Source organism: Oncorhynchus nerka, linkage group LG25 (genome assembly GCF_034236695.1).
Source record: "Oncorhynchus nerka isolate Pitt River linkage group LG25, Oner_Uvic_2.0, whole genome shotgun sequence".
NCBI lineage: Eukaryota > Metazoa > Chordata > Actinopteri > Salmoniformes > Salmonidae > Oncorhynchus > Oncorhynchus nerka.
In genome coordinates, this window is record NC_088420.1 from 36,476,733 (window position 1) to 36,485,505 (window position 8,773).

General features: G+C 40.6%; 1 protein-coding gene across 1 annotated transcript in view; it reads left to right on the plus strand.

Moving 5' to 3' along the window:
• Positions 1-918: 918 nt before the first annotated feature.
• Positions 919-8,773, plus strand: part of LOC115109459 (semaphorin-3D-like) — a 77,611-nt gene continuing 69,756 nt past the window's right edge. The window contains exon 1 of the mRNA XM_029634363.2: positions 919-1,213. The gene's annotated coding sequence lies outside the window, so the exon portion shown is untranslated. The remainder of the gene's footprint in view (positions 1,214-8,773) is intronic.

An 8,773-nucleotide genomic window follows, 5' to 3' on the forward strand; every position in this document is an offset into this window, starting at 1 on the left:
CATAGCTAATATTAGCCACAACAAATTGGAATTCATAACATATCATATATATTGCAAATTCATAACATATTGTACAAATTGCAATTCGTAGCATATCATATGAATTGTAATGCGTAACATATCACAATGGACATCCATGCGAATTAACATACTGTATCATACTAAATGGAGGGATACAGATTGACATTTACTCAGTTACCTCAAAGTCCTGGTTGGTTCTGTACACTATTTACCCAGAGCTGGGTTGCTTTTAACCCAGCATTTGTTTGAGTGTAGGTTTAAAACAGTGGGGCTTAGATTCAGTCAGATCAAAAGTTAAAGAGCGATAGCTGACACCCACATATCTGAAAATGTCAGTTGTGTCAGAGGTGGAATTGCATTGGAGCTGTCAAATCGGTCAAGCCACACCCACTCCACAGGCGTTAGAAGTTCTGAATGAGAAAGTTTAGGCTAATAATGATGCTCCAAATTAAAAAATAATGTAATGAAATAATTAGGATTTCTTTCAGTCTAATCAGGTGTAGAATATCTCTCACATTCATGTGTCTGAACAAGGCTGCATAGGTTTTCTCTTCATGCAGCCAGTGGCAATGTCAACTTTAGGTATAATGCCAGGAGCTACTTGTGGATTTGACAGCTCTAACACAGTTCCACCTCCAACACTGCCAAAACAACCGTTATGTGTATGTTGGCTAAAACGGATTTGATTGAATAGAGCCCTAGTTTAAATATATTCAAATCAATGTGTTTTGGAGGTTATACAGCAGATGTTATATTGTTATCTATAACGTAAGCATTTTTTTTATTGGGTGTGGGTTTGCCATCCCCACCACCCTTGAGGCAAAACGCAGCACATCCAACTCATCCCTCTATCCATCCAGCATGCGCAATTGGAGTGCACAGAGAGTTCATCGCTGTGGCGGAGACTACCGAGCGTGCGTCAAACCGCTCAGAGTTTAATAAAAAGGAAGGGCGGGGAAATATCGGGGCAATGTAGTTTGTGCGACTTTTATTGCTGCTGTGATATAACCCAGCTAGCCCTTTGACTGTTGTATTGTTTGGAGAGAGCAGTGCGCGTCAATGAAAGGTTTAGAGAAAGTTGTTGCTGAGTTGTGTGTGAGTACTTAACAGCGCTCCTGGCTCGTCTGCTCCTGTCATCATTACGCACGGGAGGAATCCCGCTCCAGGAGAGACAACACAACGTTGAGAACAGGTAAATTGATAAAGAATTATGGATTATTTAATTTAATTTATTAGGCTCGATTAACAAATAAGTCATCGCTTCATGTATGTGACAATTCGTGTAGAACTTGCCCATGCATAATGCAGATACTTAATCTGGATAGAAAAGTTTACGATGAATAGCCAAATGCACGTGTTGTTAGGTACATATTTCATTGGGTGTTGGTATTTTAGGCCATTTTGTTTTGTAAGCAGAATGTTTTGATGTCTTCATAGTCTCATCAGTTTGCCAACAGCTCTTAACTGCTGCATATTGAATTATGACTAATGGCACAGCTAAAGCACTTCTTGTCTAGAAACACGAACAGACAGGAGCGTTTTCTCTCACGACCTCTACAAATCCAGAATGTTGAATCAAATCATATTTAAATGTTCAGTACTTTACAGGGTGTCTGTGGGGTTGGTCCTTTTGGCAGTGGGAAAGTGAGACAATATATCCACAGGAAAGCATAATTACATCAACTTTTCAAAGCGCTGGGTAATGCATTCAGATGTATTTCCCTGAAGCATGCACACAAGATGAAAAAACATGCAGGTGACCGCATACATACTTGCCTAGGTCTTAAGCATGTTTACATGGATCTGCACATGCTTCAGGTGATAGGAATCTGAATGCACTACAAGCACTTTGAAAATATGTAATTATACTTTCCTGTGGATATACTGACACACATTCCTACCGCCAAACAGAGTAAAGTAAATTAACATATAATTGAATTCCACATTCTGGCATTTAGAGGTCACGAGAGGAAACTTTCCTGATTCAAAAGCTCATTTCTGCCCTACATAGAATTCATTGCAATTCAACATCGGGTTTCCAGGCAAGAGCACCTCTAACTATTTCTCACAAAACAGTAGGCCTACAAGAAAAGCACACAAACAGTTTATTGACATTGTTTAGATTGGTTTACTAACAAGTGGTGTGTTCCGAAGCTAGTGGTGTGTTCCAAATTCTACAAAGCTTGTAGAATTTGATTTGTAGAATCTAGCTAGAAATAGAACAGCTGGATAGTTCTCATAAAACTAGGCTACCATGAGCCAGGAGTTGAACATTGGATACGCCTCATATGGTATACATATTTCTCTTTATGATATAGTGTTGTCTTTATCTCTCACAGACCATAAATATTGCATACAATATCGATGAACATATTTAGCCCCCTGCGGTATGTGGAGTATTTCAGAGAGTCGTAGACAGAATGTTTAAGAGGAGTTTGGTATGAGGACATTCTGACAGTCTTCTGACAGTAGTAAACTATCCTCCTCGCTACACACTTTTTCTCTCACCTCAGTGCTAATAGTCTGTGTTCGGAGGTTTGGTGTGTCTGTCTGGTCTGTGTGTTTGTGTGTGTGGGTGGGTGTGGTACTGTCTGGTCACTATGTTGACTCAGTGTCTTAATACCCTTCTGTCAAAATCTGAAGTAGAGCTGAAGTTTTTGCTTAGAGGAGGAAGCATGGCAGAAGATTGAGAATGGAATAATATAATAGTTCATAACATTTTATAAGTATAATGATTAATTGTTCTTCTTTGGTTACGTATGTGTGTGTGTTTGGTAAAAGTTTTCATAATGTTACACACACGCACGCACGCACACACACACACACACACACACACACACACACACACACACACACACACACACACACACACACACACACACACACACACACACACACACACACACACAGTGGCTGTTTGGAAACTCTCTGACACCCTGTGGTCAGTGTAACAGGCAGGGCAGGATAAAGACACAGTCATAACCTGCTACCTCGTTATTCTAGCCATCCCAGGCGAGCCTGCTCCCAGCTATACAGCTGTACTTCAGCTCTACAGACCCTACCAGGACACAGGGTAGGCAGAGAGAGAGAGCAATAAAGAGAGAGAATGAAGGAAAGAGAGGGAGAGATAAACAGGGAGAAAGAGAGAGAGAGAAAGATCAAGAAAGAAAGAGACAGCGACAGAAAGATAAAGAGAAAGAGAGTGAAAGATCAAGAGAGAAAGAGACAGAAAGATCAAGAGAGAAAGAGACAGCGACAGTAAGATCAAGAGAGAAAGAGAGAGATCAAGAGAGAAAGAGGGAGAGAAAGATCAAGAGAGAAAGACAGAGACAGAAAGATCGAGAGAAAGAGACAGAGAGAGAAAGATCAAGAGAGAAAGAGAGAGAGAGAGAGAGAGAAAGAGAGAGAGAGAAAGAGAGAGAGAGAAAGAGACAGAGAGAGAAAGATCAAGAAAGAGAAAGAGAAATAGAGGTATGAGGATGGTGATTGCTCTCCTCTGCCTGGCAGTAGTCCAGTAGTGTCAGTCAGAGGAGACCTACGTAAATGCTGGCAAATTCTCTGCCGTTTCGCCTCAGAAAGACAACAGAGAAAAACCTCCTGTGATTGGACTCTTTAAACATCAGCCAATCATTGCCTTATTGACTATGCCTTGTCAGACATGCTTAAGACTGATAAGTGTATGCACAGGCATAGACATACAACACGCAAGCACAGACACACAGTGGCAGGGACAGGGTACAAGAAAAGGACTGGAGGTTGATTCTGATACAGACATTTGTGTTTGAAAATATTGAGCTTTTAGAAGAGGTAAAATTGATAGCAATGAAGAGGCCATTTCACACCTGCTTTTCTGAAATGAAACATCAATGCTACAGTATATCCAGCAGTGGTGGACAGGCTCCAGTACCCATCAATATTCTGCTGTGTTTAGAATGGCCCTCAGCACCATTCCTGAGCTGTGTGACAGCGTCATGGGTTTTATGGCTGAACGTTTTCCTGGACTGGGCTGAAAGCATTCCCACTCTCGCAGAACTCTCCTGGCCAGGGGTGGAAGGTGTGCGTGTGCGTGCATGTTTGTGTAATAATTATAGAATCTGCACAGACATTTTATCAATAGCATATCAGGATTTTGGAATGTTGAGCCAACGGAATTGTAATCTGTTATGAGTATTTTGTTTTTTTGTCAGGAGGTTAAATACCTAGAATCACCTCTGCAGTTGGAAGTTATCTGACTGGTGGTAATAGCATGTCCTTATATGGTTATGCTTTTATATTCCTTTATGCAAACAGAGAGAGGTACCTTAGATGAGATGGTTTATGTGTATGTGTGTTGTGTGTGTGTGTGCCTGCCATATTATTCAAACTGTTACCAAACACAAAAGACTAACACACATAACCAAGGAAACTGACTTTCACTATGAATTATTCAACTAGCGTTCACAGGCTCACAACAGAATTAGATGCTCATCTATGTTTCCCAAGCGTCACATTTCAAAGTGTTTAAGGTTAGGTTTAGGCATTAACTCCACATGTTTATGGTTAGGGATAACTTTGAATGGTTAAGGTAAGGGTTAAGGTTGCGCATAGGCTTAAAACAAAAATCTCAAAAACAACTTTCTATTTCTGGATTCGAACATACAACCTTTGGCACCGCCACTGCTTAGAAGCAATGTGTCACGTTCTGACCTTAGTTCTGTTGTTATGTCTTTGTTTTAGTATGGTCAGGGCGTGAGTTGGGTGGGTTGTCTATGTTCCTTTTTCTATGTTTTGGGATTTCTGTGTTTGGCCTGGTATGGTTCTCAATCAGAGGCAGCTGTCAATCGTTGTCCCTGATTGAGAACCATACTTAGGTAGCCTGGTTTCACTTTTGAGTTGTGGGTGAATGTTTCCTGTGTCTGTGTTTGTACCATACGGGACTGTTTCGATTTTCGTTTGTTCTTTCACTTTGTTATTTTGTATTTGTGTAGTGTTCAGTTTTATATATTAAAATGGAAATTTACCACGCAGCACATTGGTCCGACCTCTCTTACTCCTCGTCAGAAGAAGAGGAGAGTCGTTACACAGTGGCGGATTTAGGCATAGGCGACATGGGCAGCCGCCCAGGGTGGCATCTTGCCGGGGGCGGCATGGCATGCCCGCACAAAAACAAAACAAAGAAAAAACAATAATAACAAAAATACAATAAAATAAAATAAAAAATATAAAGAAAGAACAACCACAAATAAAAAATATTCAGAATGGTGATACAGTGGGGCAAAAAAGTATTTAGTCAGCCACCAAATGTGCAAGTTGTCCCACTTAAAAAGATGAGAGAGACCTGTAATTTTCATCATAGGTACACTTCAACTATGACAGACAAAATGAGAAAAAAAATCCAGAAAATCACATTGTAGGATTTTTAATGAATTTATTTGCAAATGATGGTGGAAAATAAGTATTTGGACAATAACAAAAGTTTATCTCAATCCTCTAGAGCAGTGATGTTTTTGTTATATACCCTTTGTTGGCAATGACAGAGGTCAAATGTTTTCTGTAAGTCTTCACAAGGTTTTCACACACTGTTGCTGGTAGTTTTTACCAAAAAGTTCTATTTTGGTTTCATCTAACCATATGACATTCTCCCAATCTTCTCCTGGATCATCCAAATGCTCTCTAGCAAACTTCAGACGGGCCTGGACATGTACTGGCTTAAGCAGGGGGACACATCTGCCACTGCAGGATTTGAGTCCCTGGCGGCGTAGTGTGTTACTGAAAATCTTTGGAGGGATTTGAAAGTCCATGTTGCCCAGCAACAGCCCCAAAACATCACTCCTCTAGAGGAGATCTGCATGGAGGAATGGGCCAAAATACCAGCAAAGGTGTGTGAAAATCTTGTGAAGACTTACAGAAAACGTTTGACCTCTGTCATTGCCAACAAAGGGTATATAACAAAGTATTGAGATAAACTTTTGTTATTGGCCAAATACTTATTTTCCACCATAATTTGCAAATAAATTCATAAAAAATCCTACAATGTGATTTTCTGGATTTATTTTTCTCATTTTGTCTGTCATAGTTGAAGTGTACCTATGATGAAAATTACAGGTCTCTCTCATCTTTTTAAGTGGGAGAACTTGCACAATTGGTGGCTGACTAAATACTTTTTTGACCCACTGTATTTGCACGATCGTTTTTCTATCGCTCATTTGCCCGTCACGTCAATGATATCATGTCACTGTGTGGGACTGTGGGTCAATTAACCCTGTCGGAGTGGTGGACCTGATTCTAGTTTGTGAGCTAGGAAGGATACTGCCTGGAAGGTCTCAGAAGTAGGTCACTCAGAAGTACGAGATGGGGAGGGCGGCTGGGGTAGGTTGACCTCAGATCTCTCCACTGGAAGACCAAGGTTGGGGGAGCGGGGGAATCTATCAAATAGCGCACCTCTAACTTTGTACAGTTCTAATGCAATTAGTAATGCAATTAGTTATGCAATTTAGTTTGTGTGTTTCTTGTTTGAAGTGCAATAGTGTAATAATCAGAATCTCGTCTTTATAAGTGTGTTATTCTATTTGTGCATTTGTATGATATAGGATTTGTGCAATTTAGTTTTATTTGTGTTTTTTGTTAGCAATAGTGTAATAATTATATTCTATTTTTTATTTGTATTTATATACTACAATTTGTTTCTATTTGTCTTTGTTACTTCTTTTTGATATTTACGAGTCTTATTTTTGTATGTATTTTTATATTTATATATTTTTAAATGTTGTGATTATTTATTTGTGTTGTGCGCTGAAGGGGGGTTCGCTCAGGGAGCCGTACAAGCTAGGACCGCCACTGCTTAGAGGCCAGATGTTTATGCCCATGCACATTGCCCTAGCAACTTGAAGGTAACAGCGCTCACCTTTGCCCTAGTGGCTGCTTTCCGCATTACCTCCCGACTTCCTCAGACATTATATTTTACTTTACATTTTAGTAGACACTTTTACCTAGAGTGACTTACAGTAGTGAGTGCATACATTTTGCATGTTTGATTTCTGTGCTGGTCCACCATGGGAATCAAAACCACAACCCTGGCATTGCAAGCACCATGCTCTACCAACTGAGCCCCACAGGACCAACATGGATTTATGTTGAATACTGACTTGTATCAATGGTGACCTGGAATTATTATAATATAAAATGTTATGAACTGTTCTATTATCTCTGAGTCAGTCTTCTGTCATGCTGTGTGTGTGTGTGTGTGTGTGTGTGTGTGTGTGTGTGTGTGTGTGTGTGTGTGTGTGTGTGTATGCATGAACATGAGTGTGTGTGTGCTCAGAGTCTACAGCATCCAAGTGGCACAGAACAGCCCTGCTGGCTATCATTCCTTCCTGTCTGTCCTCTTTATCTCTCTTTATACACTGAGTGTTCAAAACATTAGGAACACCTTCCTAATATTGTGTTGCACTCCCTTTTACCCCCAGAACAGCCTCAATTTGTCAGGGCATGGACTGCAAGCTGTCGATGTGGCTCATGTTGACTCCAATGGTTCTCACAGTTATGTGAAGTTAGCTGGATGTTCTTTGGGTGGTGGACTATTCTTGATACACATGGGAAACTGTTGAGCATGAAAAACCCAGCAGCTATTGCAATTCTTGTATATGGTTATGTCTACTTCTATTTCCCCTTATTCACTCCCCTTCACAGAAAGCAATATGGCAGAAAGTCAATTCCCTCAGGTCCATGACCTGCTTATCACCATTCAGCTAATAATGTCCTACAAAAGCCTGAAACACCCTTTAGCTGTCCAGGATGGGAGTTGCCCATCCCCTAGCAGGAGTAAGTGTAATGAGTGTTGAAGAAGTATTGCTGTCTCCTCAGGCCATTGGGCTGATGTAAATGCAGCACTCAGACCTGTCAGTCCTTTCTGTCACAGGCTATTAATCCTATCAGTGTAGCTCTCAGGATGTTTAGTGTTTAGGTTTACGTGTCCTGTTACAGTCAGTCGGCCTAACCCTCTCTCAGGTGCGTAGGATTACACACACACACACACACGATTTTCTGCACTGACCTGAGGGCTCTCACATTTAGGCATAACGGAAGATTAAATCGCTACAGTAAACATGAAATGAGCCTCTAATAACAACACCACATGTCTATTATCATAGACTGTAGTATTGTCTTACCGCTACAGCACTGGGCTACAGATAACAGCTCTGTCATCATATAACAGTCTCACCTCTGCCAGAGAGCACAAGGACCACAGGGCTGGGACCTGATACTTTCCCTCTGGTTTCCAGCCCTGAGTAGGTTTTCCTATAAAAGCTAAACTGAAGGAATTCTGTTGTAATATCATCCCTTTGGAACCTCACCCTGTATTGATTGAATGCATTAAGGTTTTCGGAGGAAGTTAGTTTGTGGATTGCAGCTATTTTTTATCTGATGTTTGCATGATAAATGGTCTCCAAAAAAGAGTCACCGTTGAAATGTCCCCTAACCAAGTCCCGTTATACTGAAAATTCCCCTAAAGCTGTTATAGGTCATTGGATCCGACCAAAGAGCTTTGTCAGGATGATGTATAGGATTTATTAGGAGGCACATTAGCACAGGAACTACATCCTTTCCTCAGGCACAGGATCAAATAGTCACTGTACACTACTAAGAATGGAGTGGGTGTTGGGTTTCTTTACCTCCTTACCTTCCTTTACTTTTTGGCATGGATTAAAGCGTTCTTCTGGATGATGTATGATAGCTATTTAAACCTGTAAAATGTGTTCCATCACTATTCATC